The sequence below is a fragment of the Columba livia genome, chromosome 17 (assembly GCF_036013475.1).
Source record: "Columba livia isolate bColLiv1 breed racing homer chromosome 17, bColLiv1.pat.W.v2, whole genome shotgun sequence".
Classification (NCBI taxonomy): domain Eukaryota; kingdom Metazoa; phylum Chordata; class Aves; order Columbiformes; family Columbidae; genus Columba; species Columba livia.
In genome coordinates, this window is record NC_088618.1 from 9,530,945 (window position 1) to 9,550,497 (window position 19,553).

Here is a 19,553-nt window from a genome sequence, read left to right on the forward strand (position 1 = left end):
AACCCTGGGGCAAGTCATTGAAAACTGGTTTAGATTTGACAAGTTACACAGTGTGCTCGGGGGCTGTTCAAGCAGTACACTGCGGGCAGCATACACAGATAAGGAAGACCACACTGCACACACAGCAATGGATAACCTACACCATGCAATTAAATATTTAGGGAAATGAGGGCCCACATGAAGCTCTGTGGGAGCCCTGGCCTCCTTCCACTGACTCGGGAAGAGAAGGTACGCATTAGCCTTTGCACAGCCTGCCCTGAATAAGGGTAACTTTTGCCTTCACAAAATCATTTGCCGTAGTTGTGGCAGAGGAAGATGTGATGCTCCAGGTGACCAAACTGCTCCACAAGAGTCTTGCATACTTAGCAAGTAGGAAAAAGCTATGTGGTCCCAAAGACTCACAGGATTAGAGCTCTTATGCTTGACTAAAACAGATTTACCTTACATGCATATGGACAATACTGGATGCCAAAACATCAGCATGTCAAATCAGATTGTTTATCTTTTCCTGAAACAAGAGTTTCAAAGGACCTCACACTATACGCACCACATGAATGTGAGGCGAAAACAACTTACTACTGAACCACAAAATATCCTACATATCGTGATGCAGAAAAAACCCACACACTCTGTAAGACATTTTAAACACTTGATAACATATGCACAGCAAACTGTAATATCAGAACTACATCTTTTATAGCATATGTAAAGGAGCAAATCTATCTTGCTTTCAGAACATTATAAAACCAGATTTCCCAGAGAAGGAGCCTGTCAACATTGCTACAGTAGAGCAAGTAAGACCAGACTGCAACAGCTACCCATAAGAACACAGATAAGGATATCAGGCATGCACAAAAATGGTATCAGCCACTAACTTGTATATGCATTTGTCTGCAATTATAGCTTATTACAGCTGCAGTCATAACACAGTTATTCAACAAATTCTGAAGACATCAGCCTCCTGGAGAGTACTAAGTAGTTTTTCACCACCAGAAGAACCAGCTGCCTGACAATTACTGCAATGATAAAAACCTCTTTCCCTCTACATCACCTTACAGTGACAACAAGGGCATCAAGCTGAAGGGACAAACAACAAGCCACGAGTCTGTTTAAGTAGACATCTATAGAGCGGGAGGGCAGCAAAGAGATGGCTCTCAAAACAATTACCCCAGAGGCAACACAGACCAAAAAGGATGAACGCCAGCTCAAACGAAGAACCCTGCATGACGACAGATCCATGCATATTCACAGCTCACAAATTGCTACAGGGAAAAAAAGTGACAACATTACATGCTTTCTATGCTGCTTGTCTGCCGTGTGGAAATACAAAATTCCCTGGGTATTTCTACAGCCTTAGTTCCAAGCACAGCAGAACTGCATTCCCAGAGGAGTGGACACCAAAAGGCAGGAAGGGGCAGCTCCTGGTAGGGAGGTCACAGCTCACCAGTCCAGCTGGCCCGGGCAGCAGAACATCACTGCTGTACCAGCACAGCCTGGCTGCTTGCTCAGAGACAAATCATATTACTGAGGCCTTCTCAGAGTCAATTCATTTAATAAATCACCCTTGTCTCGTACCAGTTTTCAGCTCCAGGATAAAGCCTGACCTTGATTAAGCTGTAAGATTGGACTGACAAAAAAAAATGCTACCGAAAAGTAAATCAAAAGACGCAGATTTTCCATCAAGCTATTCCATTACATTTCATTTATAAATGCAGCTTTGCAGCTAAAAGAGGACACAGTCTCCCATGAAAAGGGTATCCCTAATTAGCCACCATCACAAGGGAACATACTAATTTAGTTGTGACAATTCAGATTTAAAACACTGCGAAATCAGACTTAAAAAAATGCAGAGCAAAAGGAGTTTATTTCTGTTATAGTCACATGCACAAATCAACAAGCGAACAGGATTTCAGAACTGGTATTACAAGGCTTTTCTAAATCACCATGTTTCACACCTACAATGCTTCAAATATGCCAGACAGAGCTATTTCTTATTCAGGATTTCATAGGTGTACGTGAGATATTTAGATTTTTGAGGTTAGAGCACATTCTCAGATACTTCAACTCATGCGGGAAAACCACACAAATTCATTGGCACTTTCTGGCCAGTATTTCAGCAGTTACCAAATTCGGAATGGAAAGTGTGCTGGGGCTTGAACTCCGGGTGTGGTCACCACTCAGCTGAAGGAAAGAAACAAGCCAATGCAAGAACCACCTCATGTTTTACAAGGGAGATGGAACAACATTACATTAAAACCAGAAAACTGTGGTAACAGATATTAACTGCCATCCTGAGTGGCACTGACTTCAGATGCACAAAAGTTACAGAATTGACTGTGCACCTGAGGACAGGCAGCCGTCACACTGCTCCTGTTGATCAGTAATTTCTCTGCAGATGATGCATGAAGCTTATCAACAAAAACAAACATAATAAAACAAAATTTTGGTTTTATTTCATCTTCAGAGCTTTCAGTGAATGTCTGTCCAAACAGAAATTTTCTTAAGCTTCATAAATCCAAACTATACTCTTGTAATAACAGTGACAGTTTTCTTCTTAAAACACAAGCAGAAAATTCTGTGACACTTAATGCTATCCTTAGTTCACCCCTGTGTAACTGGAGATAGCACTCTCTGCAGTGCGGAAATACATCTATAGACAGAAAGTCTTTCTATTATTAAAGATGATTTGCTCCTTTACCTCAGCCTCTACACAAAGAACTTCTTGGAATCTCTATCACAGTCAAAAATAGTATTCTCTCTTCCATACTCCTCTCTGCTTCTTTTCACTACCCTCCCGTCTTCCCTATCTACACAAATAATGGAAGAACAAAGTTTGCCGGTACACTTCAATTTACAACAGATTGCAAACTGATCCAAGTGGCTATTAATCAAAGCTAAATTTGCAGCCTCCAAGTCATTTTCTGTCTTAGAAGAAACAGAGTTTCTTGTGTAGAAGAATTTGCAGTGGTGTTGTTCAGAATGCATAATTAAAAATACATATATTTCTATGGTAGGTTTCTCATGAAAAGCTCAGAAGTACCTTCACAAATCCTTTGAAGGTGAAGAATATTTACAAGTGTCAGAGTACCACTGGGACAACCACCTTGACAAAGGCACCTGTACTCTAAAAAAAAAAAAAATCAATCTACAGTTCTTTCACAAACAGATCTGCATAGCTGGCAGATGAAACACCATCTTGCTACATTGGGCAGAAAAGGGCTGGAGATACAAATGCTCCATAATGTGGATGTTGCAGGAGGAACCCTTCCTGTTGCTCCTCACTGCAAAATATAAGAATTCAGGAATTCCCCCAGTTTCCAATAAAATAGCACCAGGGTGTTCACCCCCATCAACTCCCTTCCCTTGCCAGCACCTGGAGCAGAGCATAAGCTCCTAAAGCACTGCTGAGCCGTCAGCTGTGCCCACGAAGGGAGCAGACAGACCTCTTTTGTGCCTTTCCTCTTTGGCAGCTGCAGGGGAGAGCTGTGGGGGCTGGGAGGAGGGTGTTCTCCCCTAACATGCCCAGGGGAGAGCACCAGAAAGCATGGAAAAAAAGGACTTAAGAAAATGGGGGAGACACTGGGACAAGCACACAGATGTCCATGTATTGACGTCCTCTCCTTTCAGCTTGCAGTTATTTATTCTGAGGGCTAATTTTTAACGTTGGGGAAATTTAAAGTCCACCTAAGGCTGGAGAATTTAAAAAATAAGAAAAATGAAGCCTTACCTTCCTGCAGCCTTTCTAGGATCAGGAGAGGAGAAAAGCCTGTCTGGCAAAGCATCTTAGTTAGCCACAGTAACTCACAGCTTCCACCAGGCAGCCTTTGGCAAGGTCCAGGTGACTAAAGACTGGAACAACCCAAAAGTGCCACCCAGTGCTACAGGAGCAGTGGCATGCTGCCGGAGAACCTCAGTCCTGCCCCACAGCCAGCACACAGATACCAACCCGGGGCGTGCAACAGGCTCCATAGCATAGGCAACAGATGCATCAGAACAAGTGGCAAGTGGAAAAGCCACAGAAGGGGTGCAGCAGCTGAACAGGTGAAAACTCTCAGCAGATCCCAGCTGGAACCAAATGCAGCAAGTTAGGGGGGTGGTGGCAGCAGCAAGTGAATCTAAGCAGCAGGAAAAGCTGCAGTTTTCCCCAGAGCCAAGTCCTCCAATTTCAGACCTTAGAACATAAGGGAAAATAGTAAGCAAAGCTAGCATAATAATTGTGGGAGGGACAACAGGAGAATCAATATAACATGTTCAGGTGACATTTCCAATGTGTGGTCCCTTTTTGAAATTTTTCTGCACCTTCCTCTGGTTCTCTCTGGTCCTCTGGTTAAACAATTACTACCCCTCTAAAACTCAAGCAAACAGTGAAACCCAAATGTAGACATACCACACTCCTCTCAGGCACTGGTCCATCCTGCAATTTTACAGCTAGCAAAACTCCATTAATTAGCACCAGCTCAGCTTTGATGGCACCTTCTGGGGTTTTTTTTAATGCTGTCAGCTGGTCTACCAGCTGTTTTCTGCATGTACCCTTGCAAATTTAAGAGGCAGCCCAGGCAGCAGAAGTTTGAGCACTAAACTCTTGGATTAACAGGGGGTAGATAGGGCAAATACATAAGCAGCAGCACTCTGAAGAAGTCAAGAACAGAAGCAGAGCTGCACAGAGGCCAGAACTGAAAAGCCACCCAAATGGTGTTTCTCAAACTCTTACAATGTTTACAAACATATAAGTAATGGCTGAAATAAGCTGAAACTCCCTGAAAGTATACACAGGTAAATTTCTCTGACACTGACTTAATTACAGTTAAATAAACACTGCTATATATCCTTATTCCACTAACAAAAGTCATAAGAAAACAGGAAATAAACAGGGATGTCATCCAATTTTTCACCTACCCTTCTTGTATCACTTTATCAAGCCCAGACCTGGCAGCATTCAAGTCACTGTTACATTCCATACAACTACTGACCACCAGACTTCACGCTTGCAGGCATGAGGCCACTCCTTCCACTAACACAGGCTTCACTTTGGAACAAAAGGCTCAAAGTATAACTTATTTTCTCCCTCTAGCTATTACAGAGAATATATTACAGAGCAGCTGGAGGTCCTTCATCTATACACATTAAAAAAAAAGAAGCCACAGCCAGCATGGTTCAGGAAAGGTGTCCGAACCAAATGTCAGTGGAACAAGCAAAGCCACAAGAGCTCTGTGGTGCTGCTGGCCATGCCCAATAAGAGCTGCGGTGGGGCTGAGCTCAGACACACCCACAGCCACCTCTGGATGGATTTGGTCTTCCTTTGCGTGAAGTAAAGCTCAAACCAATTTACAAAGGAAACCATCACCTTCCACAAGATGATGAAAGTGCAGAGAGGCAAAGTACATTCCCCCTCAGCAGTCCCACTTTCTTCCATTGTATTGTGCCATACTAGAGGGATCCCATTCAATTCAGGCTTTCTTGTATTACAGTGCAACAGGTCTCTGTTGTGTCAGAAGACAAATTGTGTTTAACTGACCCCAGTAACATGATCAGCAGGAGCTGAAGTGGGCAGGACTGAAGCGGGCAGGACTGAAGCATGCTTTAGAAGAACCTTCTTTACCAGTTCTAGTTAAGCACACCTCACTGCTCCAACAGCTACTCATACTCATCTAGTATTATGGTAACCTCGGGCCTTCAAGCTTACCACCCAGCAACGTGATGCCTCCTAAAATGCTCAACAGGCAGAGAGGCTTTCGTTGTGTCTTATAACCCTTTCTGTCCACTCTCCTGCAAACAGTAACTCTGCTGATGTGCGACAAAACTGTGAATCTCTCATCCCCTTTTATGTAGTAGCAATCAATGAGCAGGGCCCAGAGGCAGCAAAGTGAGAATAGTAGTGTGAGGCAAAACAGCTCCTGCTGAGCAGCCCCTACTGCTCTAAATGGCTCCCTCCCTATGCAGATACAGCTAATGCAGTCACCTCCCCTCCACCCTTTCTGCTCTCAAAGGACTGAATGACAATACAGAAGTAATGCCCGCTTCTCACAGACAGAGAAAACTGAGGGCCTCTGCAGACTGTAAACTGTGTGAATATAGATAACATCCCATCCAAAACTCACACTGTAGTCAAGGCAAGTTCTAAACCTTCTTTTAAATAAGAAACAAAGACAAAACAAACAACAAAACCAACACGGGACAGACGATGGCTCCCCTAATTCAGGCCTTCCTCTCCCTGCCCAGAGTTCACGACAACCCCCTGGTAACCTCAGAGAAAAGCAGCTCCTTCTCCTTGACAAGCCACTGGCTGCTCTGTGGGGCTGCCCCATGAAGGCAGGGGTTCCTTTATTTACAGTTTCTTTCCTCCCTTTCCCACCAGTTATTTTTGAGGGATTATGTTTCCTGTTTTCACTGCTCTGCCTCCATTTGTCATTCATCACAGCTATTAAAGTAGGAGGGAAGCACATGGGAGCCGACCAACACAAAGCAAACCCTTACGGTTCAGCAAGCAAGGGATTAAATGTCACCTCTTCACTCCCCTCAACCTCACCTCTCTCTCGCACACCCTCCAAGATGTTATGCAAATATGGCTTATCCTCCAAGCATATACCCAGACTCTGACAGCTTTGACAGCTCAGACATTGCAGGATGGATCAGAAAGGCAACTTATCCATCCTGGTTTGTGACAGCTATGTACCCTCCCCCTGGCTGGTCCATTTTGGATCACAAACAACTTGTTCTGGAAAACCCCTGCCTGTATCTTGTAGCTCGAAATGGTGCCACAGCAGCTTTCAGAGATGAAAGCAGAGCAATATAATCCAGATACTCTTTCTAGTTATGCTGTTGATTTACAGACATTGTTTCCCCACCACCTCAGTACAGGGTGCCCAATTTTCAGAAAAAAAGAAGTCAAAAAAAGGGTGGGGAAAAAAAAAGTCCTGACAACAATTTAGAAGCCTGCAATCCACAGGAGCTACTGCCCTTTCCTTGAGCATTTGCTTGTACATTCCCTGGCAGCAGTCTCACAAACCTTCCTGATGAAGATTGTACTTACTGAGTAACTTGGATGCAGCATAACTGCAACTCTTCTACAACTTATAGAAGTACAGTGACACCTGGGGACAATACATACATGGGATATCAAAGGTTAACAAAACAACTGGCTTTGAGTAGATAAAGGGCAGTTTTACTGGTTTAACACCTTTTCAGGTATCTCAAGCTATTTGCTCTCCCTTCATACATTCTTCTTCACTATAGCCTGACTCCCATCAGTCACCCGAGACTCTCAAGCACATGTACTATCTATGAATGAGAAACAATAAACATTTTAGCGTAAGTGGAGCTAGAAGCATCCCCGGCCAAGTCCATTAGCCCCCACCAACAGTGCACAGGCTCCTATTCACATGATGCACAGCTTCCCCAAGGCTGCTGGTCCAGTTGCAACCTTCCCACCCTCCTACCTCCCAGTCACATTCAGGGCTGCCTCAAGGGTGACAATGTATTGTAAAAGCAGCAGATGATGGCTAGGGGATGGAGGAAAGACTAAAAAGCAAAACGTTGAGACAGGGCCACAAAGACTCAGAAATAAAATGCATTTGGTTTTTGAAGACAACTGAGGGTATAGTTCAATTATGTAGCTAAGCTAGTTTAACAAGCAAGTGTGGGTTCTTGCAGCAGCAAATCATACGCAGAAAGGATTCTTACCCAGGTATCAGAAAGCAATTAAGGCTTAATTATGCTCAGGATAGAGAGATCAGCACCCAAGAGGAAAATAATCACATGTGAAACTGAACTAGGGATGGCATGTACAGACAGGAGATCAGGAGACTGGAATGGTAAAGGCACTGAGAAGGGAGAAAAACACCAGCACCCAAAAAAATAATTTTAAAAAAAATCTGTCACCAAAGAGGGAAGTCAGCAGTCAGCATCTGACATGATCGCAGCTGCTGCTGAGGAAGATGCATTTCTGGTCCCAGGCACAGGGCAGAAGTAATCTTAACTTTATGGGACTGCAAAAATGAACATATCTCAGTGGTCAAGAAAAAAGCAACTAACATCATAGCAAAGGATCAGGAGATAGACAAGGCTCAATATCTGACAGCTCAGATTATGCAGCTGGACAAAAGGGAGAATAACTCTGAAGATAAAAGCAATTTCCCAATGCAAGTGCTCCCTTCCACTGCATTAGGAAGGGCAGGAATCCTACCAACAGTAGCTCAAAACAGGAGTCTAGTCCTCTCTAACAAACTGTGGCACTGTGCGAGTCTATCACACTGATGCCTGTGCAGAGTGCACTCTGATGATTAAAAGCCTGTGATGAGGAATGGCTGGTGCATACACAGGAGGGCTTAACACTACAAGGTTACCCACAAGAACATCAAGAGAGTTGTGTAGGTGCTGTTCCACTCAGATGCTACATTCCCTGAGGGCTGGGTAACTCTTTCCTACAACTGTATTCCTTGATACTAGTGTAAACAGACTCGCCACAAAGACTGGTTTAGGGAACTGCTGATTCAGAGCATTAGCAACTTAAGGCTTTAAGGTTCTCCTTAAGAGAACTTTGCACAAGCACAGGTCTCAGTAAAGGAGCTTTGGAAACAATAATCTTAGAAAAACAAACAAAAACAGGTACAAGGAGTATAAACAGACAACCATACAGTGAACACCTGGGCAAAGCTGCTGCAAGGAAGATACTGGAAGTTTCCAGGCTTTGCTAGTACACGACAGTCACAATACAGTTGCATTCCTTTGCTCAGTAACTACACCAGCCTCTCTTACTGATCTTACAACACAATGTTAATGAGACCTACCTGGAGGGCTCTAAAATTTAGGGGGAGTACTGTTCTGGTAGGAACTTACTGATTAGTAAGTCAGTCTGAAACACAAATGACCTTTACTGTAAATGCGCCTTTTCCAAGCAGTTAAAAACCAAACACACCAGTAAAGAAAAAAATCCAAACCAAACATCAACCCACCCCTCCCTAAAATCCCAACATTCAGATCTGGCTTTGGAGAAGTGTAAATAAGAAAAGCCAGTTAGTCTAGAAGTCAATCCAGGAAACTGGATTTTATTTCGTTTTTTTTTAATTCCTGTCTCGTTTGTTGTTCCAGCTAGAGCCTGGGTTGATTTCTTAAGCAAACTGAGCGGGAGAATAGACTGGACTTCCTTGAAATGTTCTCCTGCCACATAATTTCTGTATTACAAAGTATCATTCAATTAACAACAGTTCCGGGCAAAAGACTTTCGCTTGCACTGCAGTAAGCGGACAAAAGTCAAACTCCTGGATTCTAGTGTGCTAAATGTCATAGAAACATTTGGAGAGAAAGACAAGACAGAAGAGCTTCCTAGTAAGGAGTCAGGTAATGCGACACTATAGTTTCACTCCACTTACATGCATTAGTAATTAAAAAATAACTGTTTGGTTGGTTACACAAAAGAAGCTGTGGTCACCAATACTGTTCTTTATAATTCAAGTAACTGTGGAATAAGCCAACAAAAAGGCAGTAATAATGGAAAGACAAGATGTTATATGGATTTAACTAACTTTTCCCTTTAGGCTCTATCAGAACTGGTGAAAACAAAGGTTAAACCATACCTGTCTAACCACCACAGACAGAGATGAGCCAGGATAAACCTTATTTAGCATCAATGTCACCACCTCACTTCACAGAGGAGTCGTATGTAGTAGAGACTGTCTTAGAGGTTAACGTCTAGAACTGAGAACAAAAGTTTAGGGTTAAGACCCCAGAGCTATTATCTGTAGACAATCTTGGACACTTTATTTGGGATTCTCAGAGCCTCAGTTTCCCTGAATGAACAGGCTATTGATAGTTTAACTTATCCACGTTACTAAAACATCTGCAGATCCCAGGAGTAGATAAGCCCATACCATTAAAACAGTGCAAGAGATTTGGAAAGAAAAATCCAGTTTTAATAGCGTGTATCCTTCCTCTTTTGGGCAGAAAATCTTAGACTGAGTTTTCTTCTCCTGCCTCCTGAGACAGATATAGGATCCTTATACACATTTTTTTTAAGGAAACTTCAAAACAGTACCTTGTAATGTGAGAATGACAAGTTATCCTTTTAAAAGTAAATAACTGACTCTACTCCCAAGTTCCACACAGACTTAAATATAATTAAAACTATATTTCACTATACTTAAAACAAACCCCGAGATTTTTTAAAGACAGGACTCCCAACAACTTAAACACTATTCCTTTCTACAGGCCTACTTCTCTGAAAAACATTCACCCACCCAATTTTTGCCTTATCAGGAACCTGCTACATTCCAAAGGGCTGCGCTCAAGGTTGTAACATTCTTTTCCAGGCATTTTGCTGACTATTTCACTGCTAAATATGGCCTTTTATACACTCGTTTGCAGGAATACAAAACTTGAGACATTACAACAGGGCTGCACAGAATGCTGACGAGAAGAAGCAGACTGCTGTTTACTTCAATCAAAGGGAAAAAATGTGTCACTTTGTGTATTTTTAAAGCCAAGAATTAGTAATTGGCATTTGCCTTCACACAGTCCTTTGATCCCAAAGCAAAACAACCTAAAGGGATACATACAGTAGCACAGCTGCCCCTGGGGTGAGCCCCTAGACAACTGCAAACTGTTTAGAGTGGAGAAGAACAAGCAGAAGAAGAACAAGCAGAAGAACATGAGTTTGCCCTTGTAACAGGGAAACAGCTTCTTCCGAATCCTTGCAGAGCAACTAGACTTCTGAGTATTATCTGAGAGACCAAGTTGTAGACAGCATGATGGTAAACAGCGTAAGTGCTTTGCTACTCCTAGGTTTCCCCTATAAATAGCAGCCCCTCCCTGCTGCCTACGGCACTGCCTGACATCTCCCAGGCACACTTGGTATGCGTACAGAGATATGACAGAATTTGACAGCAGCAGGTTTCATTTTGAACCATCTTCAAGGACATATTAAACGATGCAGTTAAATCCACTTAAATACCCAACAGAGTATCAGAATGAACCTGTTCAAAGGATTATTCTACATACTAGTTGATTTCTACAACAGTTTTGTTTGTTGCAAAAGCCCTTTAAATGAACACAAGATAAGGAAATCACCTTGGGGCTGAGGCCTGGTAGAGCACAGAGACAAGACTCGTGGGCCTAAGAGAAGAAACCAGCTCTTTTAAAAAGTGGTTTGGCAGAAGAGAACCAGACCCATCTCTGTTGAGTCGTTCAAACTGCCTCAGATATTAATCCTATTTCAGGAATATAGGGAGTGCTCGGGCACAATGAGTCAGCAGGGTGGGGCATTTTGTTCCATGCTTGTGGACTGAGCAGGAACAGAAAGAGCAAAAGGAGCTGGAAGCCACAATACCAGCACCTGGCTGCTATACAGGCAGGAATTCAGAGCTAAGTCAGAAGAGCTCACACATCTGTGCAAAGGCAGCACTCATAGGTAAAAATAGAAGTCTTATCTGGGAGGCAAGTAAACATCCTAAATAAAATTTAGAAGAGAAACTGTAAAAATGTTTCAATGCCCTAAGCTACTTATATTTTCTCTTGTTGACCCTTGTTCTAGACTAAGCTTTTTAGACAAATCATACTATTTGACACAAGTCTTAGTTGCACTATTAGGCCAGGACAATGATATTTTATATTTCAAAGCAAACAAGTATAGAAGGCCTAGCAATAACCTCTGAAACTCCCCTTCCCCAAAAATACTCAAGGGAAAATATTACATCTTACAACTGTGTAGTATGTGAATACTGCAGATGTCTCGTAATAGTAATTACATCATAGCAAATATTACAAAATCTTAGCCCATGAACACTCCCATATAGACTCTTATAAACCAAATGCAAGTTACTTAAGATGATCCACTCTTTTCTAAAGACTGTGCTGACCTGACATCCACGCAGATGATTTATGACCTAAACCATCTTTTAGCAAAAGCTAGAGAATTTTTTTAGTCTTAGTGAAAAGGAATAAGTGCATCATCTTCTCCATTTTCTCCTGGCCATAAAGAGTCAATGTATTTGCTGATGTATTAATTAAAAACATGAAGTACTTACATAGGCAACTGAAAGGCGAATCAGTCACATGGACTAGGATCTTATCTGGTCTGGCTCACGAACAATACTAACTGTAAATATATCTTTTGTTATATTTAGTCTACAAAACAGACACTATTTCAAACATTAGCAAGCCCTTAGGCTGCCTTTTCTCCCCTCTCACCCTAGCAGCAAAAACAAAGCATCTGACTAGGGAAGAGGATACCCCAAACCTCCGGGTGAAATCCCAGAGCAGCTGGCTGATCAGAAGTGAAACTGCTGAAGTTAAACATGACTTCTCAGCATTAATGTTCCCATTGTTATCTGAATTAACAACCTCAGAGTCCCAGGAGACTGGGGGTTTAAGCATACATTGTCTACCATGGCATTATACTCTCTCCTCTCCAACACCAACTAATCAGTTGCTGCTCCAACACAAGCGTTTGTGGGGAGGATGGATGGCATCCACGGTTAGAGGGGGGTTGTGTTTTGGATTGGGGAGTTTTGTGATTTTTGGTTTTGGTTTGGAGGAAAGCAATTAAAAGAAAAAGCCTACAAAGAAATTCCCTGATCCAGTTGTCAGCATGAGCCTACAAATGAACAGTTCTTGGCACAGCTGACAGGGCAGCATGCCACAGCATGAAGCATTATCACCAAAGACAGTTTAAATCAAGACTTAGCCTCAAGGGGCATAATATGAAAATACTGGAAGACATATACAAATACATGTTATAAGACAAGGCAGCCTTTGCTTTACATTTTAAACAAATTAACAAAAAAGTGGAAAATTGAAAAAAAACAGATCAACACATAAGCAGAACCAGTGCCAGCCATAGGTAGACAAATGCAATCCAGATTTTGTACTTAATTATTCAGAGGGGAAACTGAACAAGTTAAGAAGAACACAGAATTAAGATGCAAGAAAGAAGGGGTGGAAGAAAGTTTGTGACCTGTAGAAATCAGTGGAAGGGCAAGCCTCCAGCAACAGAACTGAGGTTTTTTGGTCATGCTTTGTTTTTTCTTTTTATATAGTATTTTTCTTTAGAAGTTATATATAGTATATATAGATATAAACTCATTTCTAAACAGGTACATATAGAGAAAGTTAATCCATTTGCCAGCTAGGAGTGTGGTCCAGGAGAAATGCATCAAATTGGATTCCAGGACACTAGGGCTCACCAAAATTCAGCTCGAAGACCACAAAACAACCAACTATCAAATACTGTTAAACAAGCCTATTTGCAATGTGCCTCACTCCTACATGGCAAATGCCCATTGATGAGAAAAACAGCTGGTGGAACTTTATAAGGGCGCTTATATCTTGCAACAGTGCATATTTGCACATAGGTTGAAACCAGCCTGAAACACCTACATATGGAATAAAAGACTTCAGTTCAAAAAGTCTTAAGATTTTTCTTGTGCACGCATATATTCAGAACGCATTTACATAACATATAATCAAGCCTCCTTCCTTGCTTTAAGTAGAGATACTGAGATCTCATACAAGTACTGAAATGGAGGAGAAGCACTAACTGTGGAAAGATGCGTAACCCTTTATCTGTGGTATGAATTTTATCACGTTTACGTATCGAGCACAAAACAAAGCAGTGCTTAGATCACATTAGTATGTATTTTAGTTTGACCAGACGGTGAGACCACAACAAATTATGTACAGGTCACTGAATAAATTTGGGGTCGTCAAGGTCAGGGCTCGGGCATGTTTGCTGAACACAAACATGGCAGGTCGGTCACACACAAACAGCCAAGATCACCCCATGGTCTAACAGAACTTCAGCTTGTTGCAGACAACAGGAAGGTATCTTCTTCTGTTCCTTCAGATACTCAAAAACCACAATAAACATATTTTTCTCTCCACACATACTAAAAAAAATGTACACAACCAAAATTCATTTTGACAGTGTCTTATCTCAGAGGACTGGCCAAACTGAAAAAATCCTATCTGATGTTTTGATGTAAACACTATTTTATCACTTCCTCTTGCCTTTTCACCTCTTAAGATGGCAGAGTGGCACAAAAAGAACTATTCAATAAAGTAAAAACGCTTTCCAAACTTCATTAGCATTTCCATAGCACCCATCCAGGAGACATGGCAGATGCATATGGACAGCTAACACAGTTCTCCAAAAGGTAAGAGAAACTTCAGAACAGAATGCGGAAAATAATTTTCTTCAATATGCTCCAATCTAAATTAATAAAATACGAGAGCTTCTGCACTCACCAGAAGCAGAACCCAGCCCTCGTCTGAATGACAAGAGCACCAGACCATGTAAACAATCTCAAATTGCAACCAGCCTCTCATTACTGCCATTCAGTACAGATAATTCACAAAGGTAGCCATGTCTGTAGCTCAATACTCCACCTGAAATACCACAGGAAAATCAGGGAATTTTCTTGGTCCCTTATCATCAGAAAAGAACATGTGGACCATCAGCCAGGTCTGCCAAAGGCCCTTGTGCTGGAAAAAAACTGAACTGTTGCCTAAGTGAAATACAGCAAGTGTTTCCCAGGCTCCCTGTTGAGGGGAGCACACACTGGCTCTTCCAAAGATATCTGACAACAAAACAGAGAATCCCCTTCCTCCCACACCAGCCCCTGCCATCTGATCACATACACGCCCATCATGCAGTTCTGTCAGCAACATCTGCCTTTTGGTCTCATTACAATCACGGGTCTCCCAGGATTGAGGGCGACAGCAGACCATGGAGCACCCAAACTGGTTACATCAATCTCAGCACATTTCATTCCTATGGGTAAGTTTCTTCAGAAATAACTAGTGGGGAAAAGGCTGAACAAAAGGTTTACCTGAACAACTATTCAGGTGATTGTTATCCGCAACATATTGCTTAAGTCTACTAGTTTTCTGTCATAGTTAGAAAGCAGCTCTTGAAGGCCTCTGAGGTGCATGCTTATGTGAGCAGAGAGGTTCTTGTTCAACCAAGTTAGGAAACCAAGAGCACCTTTGAGACAATACTCTGGCCTTTGCTAAAGCATTCTCTTCCTCAAACCCCTCTACCCCATACCATGAGCTATGGATGATCCATATTAGGCTAGAGAAGTGGTGCATGTCCCAAGGCTGCAGCTTGCCAGATTTTTTTCCTCTCTGCAATTCAGATTTCACTCATCAGCTTTTCATTAAAGGAAAACAAACAAAGTAAAATGAGGAACAGACTGTAAGATGTGCTGCTCTTCACTGCAGTCCCTGATGTGCAGGCTGCACCTATACAAAGCAACTTGAATCACAGCTAAGCACTGGGCTTGGTATCCACCACAATCAGGCTTGGATAGGAAAACTGTAATAGTAGTTTACAACAGGATGTTATCTGTTGGCTAATCTACAAATTCAAGTAAGTAATCAGTACAACTAGCAAAGTCATTCATCCAAATACCATTATTTCCTCAAAGACAATGATAGAACATTGCCAGATTGAAGCATTACTACGTTTTGTTAGAGTGATGACAGTGACTTCATCCCTATCAGACCGAAAGTTCCAGTAACCACCTCAGGAGAACATAAAGCAAGACATATACAAGACACAGGGAAGGGAACTCCTACACTCAAACATTCCACCTAGAGGAATTCAAACAAAGGGGACAAACTGCAGAAGACGTGAAGGACAACAACAGGGGGAACACACAGAATTCTTCCAACTCACTTTATCAGCATATTATTTTCTGAAACTTCATGTGGTAATGTCAGTGCTGCCCATTATTTTTTTAAAAAATTTTATATATATATATATATATATATATATATATAAAAAAATCAGGAACAGAACTAGGTGAGCAGGAAGCAAAAATGAAGATTGCTATGAACTGAGGCAGCTGGATGCTAACAGCCACAGAAACATGCTTTTCTGTGTCTTGGCTCATACTAAGCACCATAATCTAATCTCTTTTGGGAAGCCCTGAGCCCAGCCAGGCTGACAGGCCATTACTGTCTTCCTGAGCAAAAATCATACTGTGCTGTGTAATTGTAGACTGCAGCAGATACAGTTCTCTGTGTTTGTATGTCACACCTCCCTAGTGACAATAAACCAATCACATTTACTTTTGAGCAGCTCAGACAAGTCTGAAGCCTGATGCTCCAGGGAATGAGGTATTTTTCTTCAGAACAGATTATTCTAGGAAGCTGCTGGCCCATTTTAAAAGAACACAAAGATGTGACTTTAGGTAACGGAGACGTTTGTTGGAATTTTTGTTGCTTTTTGTGTACATTGGGGGTTTTTTTGGAGGTGTGGTGGTTTTTGTTGGTTTTGGTTGTGTTTGGTTTTTTAAACCACTCTAACAACAAGAGTCTGCTCCAGCCTCGCCCATATTGTGGGTTCAAAATGGGCACTTGTTACTTAGCTTTGCAGCCAAGGGAGTATATAATTTCTGATAACATAATTGCTGGCACACATCCCATCAGAGAAGTAGCTGCATTTCAGTGTTGAGCATAGAATATTCTGAAGTCCCTAAGTAGTAAACAGACATAGGGAGCCAAGGCTCCCTAGTGTACTTCTCCACACATCAAGGGCAGGTCACAAACACAGAAGAGCTGCCAAGTCCAAACACAAAAGTTGTTCACTATTAAGTAACTACTGGCTTCTTAGATTTCAGATAATACTGTGTTATCCGCAGTTGTTGCAATCCTAGTGTCACAGACCTGAAGGTAATTTGGGGCTTCTGGATACTTCAGAGTGAGACCTAACCTATGCAGATTCTGCAAAAGAGGATTTAAAAATATATATATATTATTTTTAAAAGAAGGAAGGTTGTGGTGGATTTAGTCTCCCTAGAAAAGAATTTTCCCCCTCCACAAAATAAATTAGAAACAAACAAACAACAAAAAACCCAGAAGCAACAAGGATTGGTGAAATTATTACAAATAACAAAATAACAGAAGATAACAACTAGGCAAAGGGCCCGCAATACCAACAGGCACAGTTCAGTAGTGTAAACCACCAGACTGAACTTTACTAATTCACTTTTCCTATGGGGCAATCATTGTAGATTCACACACATATACTCCTTAAGTATTTATGTAGCCATAAGCAACTAACAGCCCCAGCTGCCACATTTGGGTAGAGCTTTCCCTGAAACAGAGATTCCAATTACATTTGCAATAATCTGATTACTACATCAGCCGTAACCTGGTTAAGAAAGGGTCTGGGAGATACCATTTTGGCAGCTGGAAGACAAAAGGGAAACATGCTTTTGTTATTTTAGTAACAGGAAGGTTTGCAAACTACAGCCACGTTTGTGACAGAAATATACCCTGCTGGTCCTACATGGGACAGCATTACTGTTTAAAACACACATTACAAATCAAAACAAGCTTAGAAAAGTTATGGATTTGTAAAATTGCCTCAGCAGTAAGAAAGACCAACATGCAAAGATTTACTTACAGTTTATGGTTACTTTCACATCACATGTAATTTTAAGATGTGATCAGGAAAGTAATCCACTGCGTTATCAGTGAGCCGGCCAAAACCTGCTTTGTAACTTAAGACACTCAAATTGTTGTTTTGGAAGTACTGCATTGACATGCAGTTCACCCAAACTAATCCAAGCCAGCATTTCTGTTATCACTTGCAGTCTGTCCCTCTACACAGCAAAGTTGTCACCCAACCTGTACCAGAACACCATTTCTTTTCCTACATGTGCCAGCAAGAGATTACTAAAGTCAATGACATTTCACAAGGGAAAGAACAGGATCAGGCCCTTATTGTTCTTTCTATGCTTATCTGACTGTGCAGAACAAATCAAAGAGGAGACAGTCAAAAAAACCTGCTAGTCTTGGTTTCTCTGGGGGAAAGCAAGCTCCAGATAAGCTGTGCCTCCAATCAACAGTCTGATTTTCATGAACAGCAATATGCTTCTCTATGGTAATTGAAATAGAGCAATTCTCCTCAGACAGCTTGCCAAGTCTCACCCCATTAACCTTTATGGACTGACCTCCAAAATTCCTTGAGGCTGAAATACAGGTCCCCCTCGCCTCTGCACAATAACTGTTTATTCCTAAGAGGTTGGGAAGAAAGGGAGGGCATTAGAGAGAGAACTGCTAAACATGCTAGAACTGAAAGACAGAGACCTGTTTCTAGGCTGTTACTGAGGCCCAAACCTTCACAGGCTCCTTTCCTGGCCCATCTTTCAGATAAGCCTGCAAAGTCCAACGTGGACTACGAATCACCCTCCTCTCCCCCAACGCTTCCTTTAAGAGTCAGTATCATTAGCTATAGTGTGCTACCCAGTATTCAAATAAGCATTTCCTAACCCACACTTGAAGGTCTGGCAAATTTTCTAATTAAACCTTACTGCCCCTGCCCAAGTTGGTTACTCAGGATGCCTTCTCTCCATTCCACCCAACTCATTTTACTACCTTTGCTCACACCTCAGTGAAAACTTCTGGCAGCAGTGAAAAGCAAGCTGTCAATGAAGGACTGACTGAACACAGTCCTTAACAGTTTATACAAATATCCAAACCAGAGATATTAGACAAATTGAAGCACTTAGGAGAGGTGGTACAGAAATTAATTCCACACATTAGTAGATGCCTAGCTTTCTCTGTCTCAATGTTAGCCTCAGAGACCATAACTGCAAGAATCAAAAGTAAAATGTTCCAGTTTTGTACCTCCTGAAGTCTGTATGTAGGATCATGTACACTTATACTAAACACTGAAAATCTTCAAGGTTAAAATGACACACTTGTGCAATTGTTTTGCCAGAGATGAGAAAACAGTAGGCCAAAACACCTCATTCCTCAATGTATTTTGCTGCTTTAAAGTCCATCACCTACATGCACAAGTAAATCACTTCATAAGCCATGGTCAGTGCTTGTACCATCAAAAGACAGACCCATCTTCTCCCCATGTTTGCTTGTTTCTCCACACAGCAATTAGCTTCAGTGCACCAGCCCAGTTCCTTCATTAGTTCCAAACCCTAAACAGTTCTACCATGCTCATCCCCATCCTGAGCTCTTTGCTCACCTTTGGTTCTGAAAGGGAAAAACAGCTGAAAAGAGTTTTAATCCAGAAAAGGAATGCAGTGCCAAAAAGTACCAAGACATCAGGTTCTTCTACTCCTCCTTCTTTTCCATTCAGCCACCTAGAAAGAAGCCTCCATCTGAGAGGAGGTAGTGCACTGGAGCAGGCGGTAAGCCCATGATGCTCCTAACTCTCCCTGCCACTTCTCAGGGCAAGACCAGAATTTTGTACAAAACAACAACCTCTCTGTGTTTTTCCTCTAAAAGCATTCAGACAGAGACTGACAACTGTGAGGCAGAATGGATGCACAGTTCACACACATGTCAGTTCAACTGCTTTGGCCATAAACCAGTGCTTTTTCAGTACTTTGAACAGAGCCAGCAAGGACCATAGAAACAGTTCACTGAGCCACAGACTTAATACTGTGGTTCCACTTGCCTACACATTTCCTGCTGAAATGAAAGGCATTAGCATCTTGTGTGGCATTCACAGCAATGCTTTGGGGCTCTAGCCCCTGGCTCTGTGAAATCACCATGCTGAAATCACCTAGGTGCAATTGTTTTGGCATACA

General features: G+C 41.9%; 1 protein-coding gene and 1 long non-coding RNA gene across 3 annotated transcripts in view; one reads left to right on the forward strand and one right to left on the reverse strand.

The window, feature by feature from the left end:
* Positions 1 to 19,553, reverse strand: part of BCR (BCR activator of RhoGEF and GTPase) — a 100,807-nt gene that overhangs the window by 74,499 nt on the left and 6,755 nt on the right. Inside the window, exon 1 of one of the 2 annotated variants that reach the window (XM_065033143.1) lies at positions 12,018 to 12,706. The exons of the other annotated variant lie outside the window; for it this stretch is intronic. The gene's annotated coding sequence lies outside the window, so the exon portion shown is untranslated. Of the gene's footprint in view, positions 1 to 12,017; positions 12,707 to 19,553 lie in introns of those variants that run through there. 2 annotated transcript variants of the gene reach the window in all.
* The window catches only part of LOC135575620 (uncharacterized), a 106,788-nt gene that overhangs the window by 59,671 nt on the left and 27,564 nt on the right, over positions 1 to 19,553 (forward strand). The window lies entirely within an intron of this gene.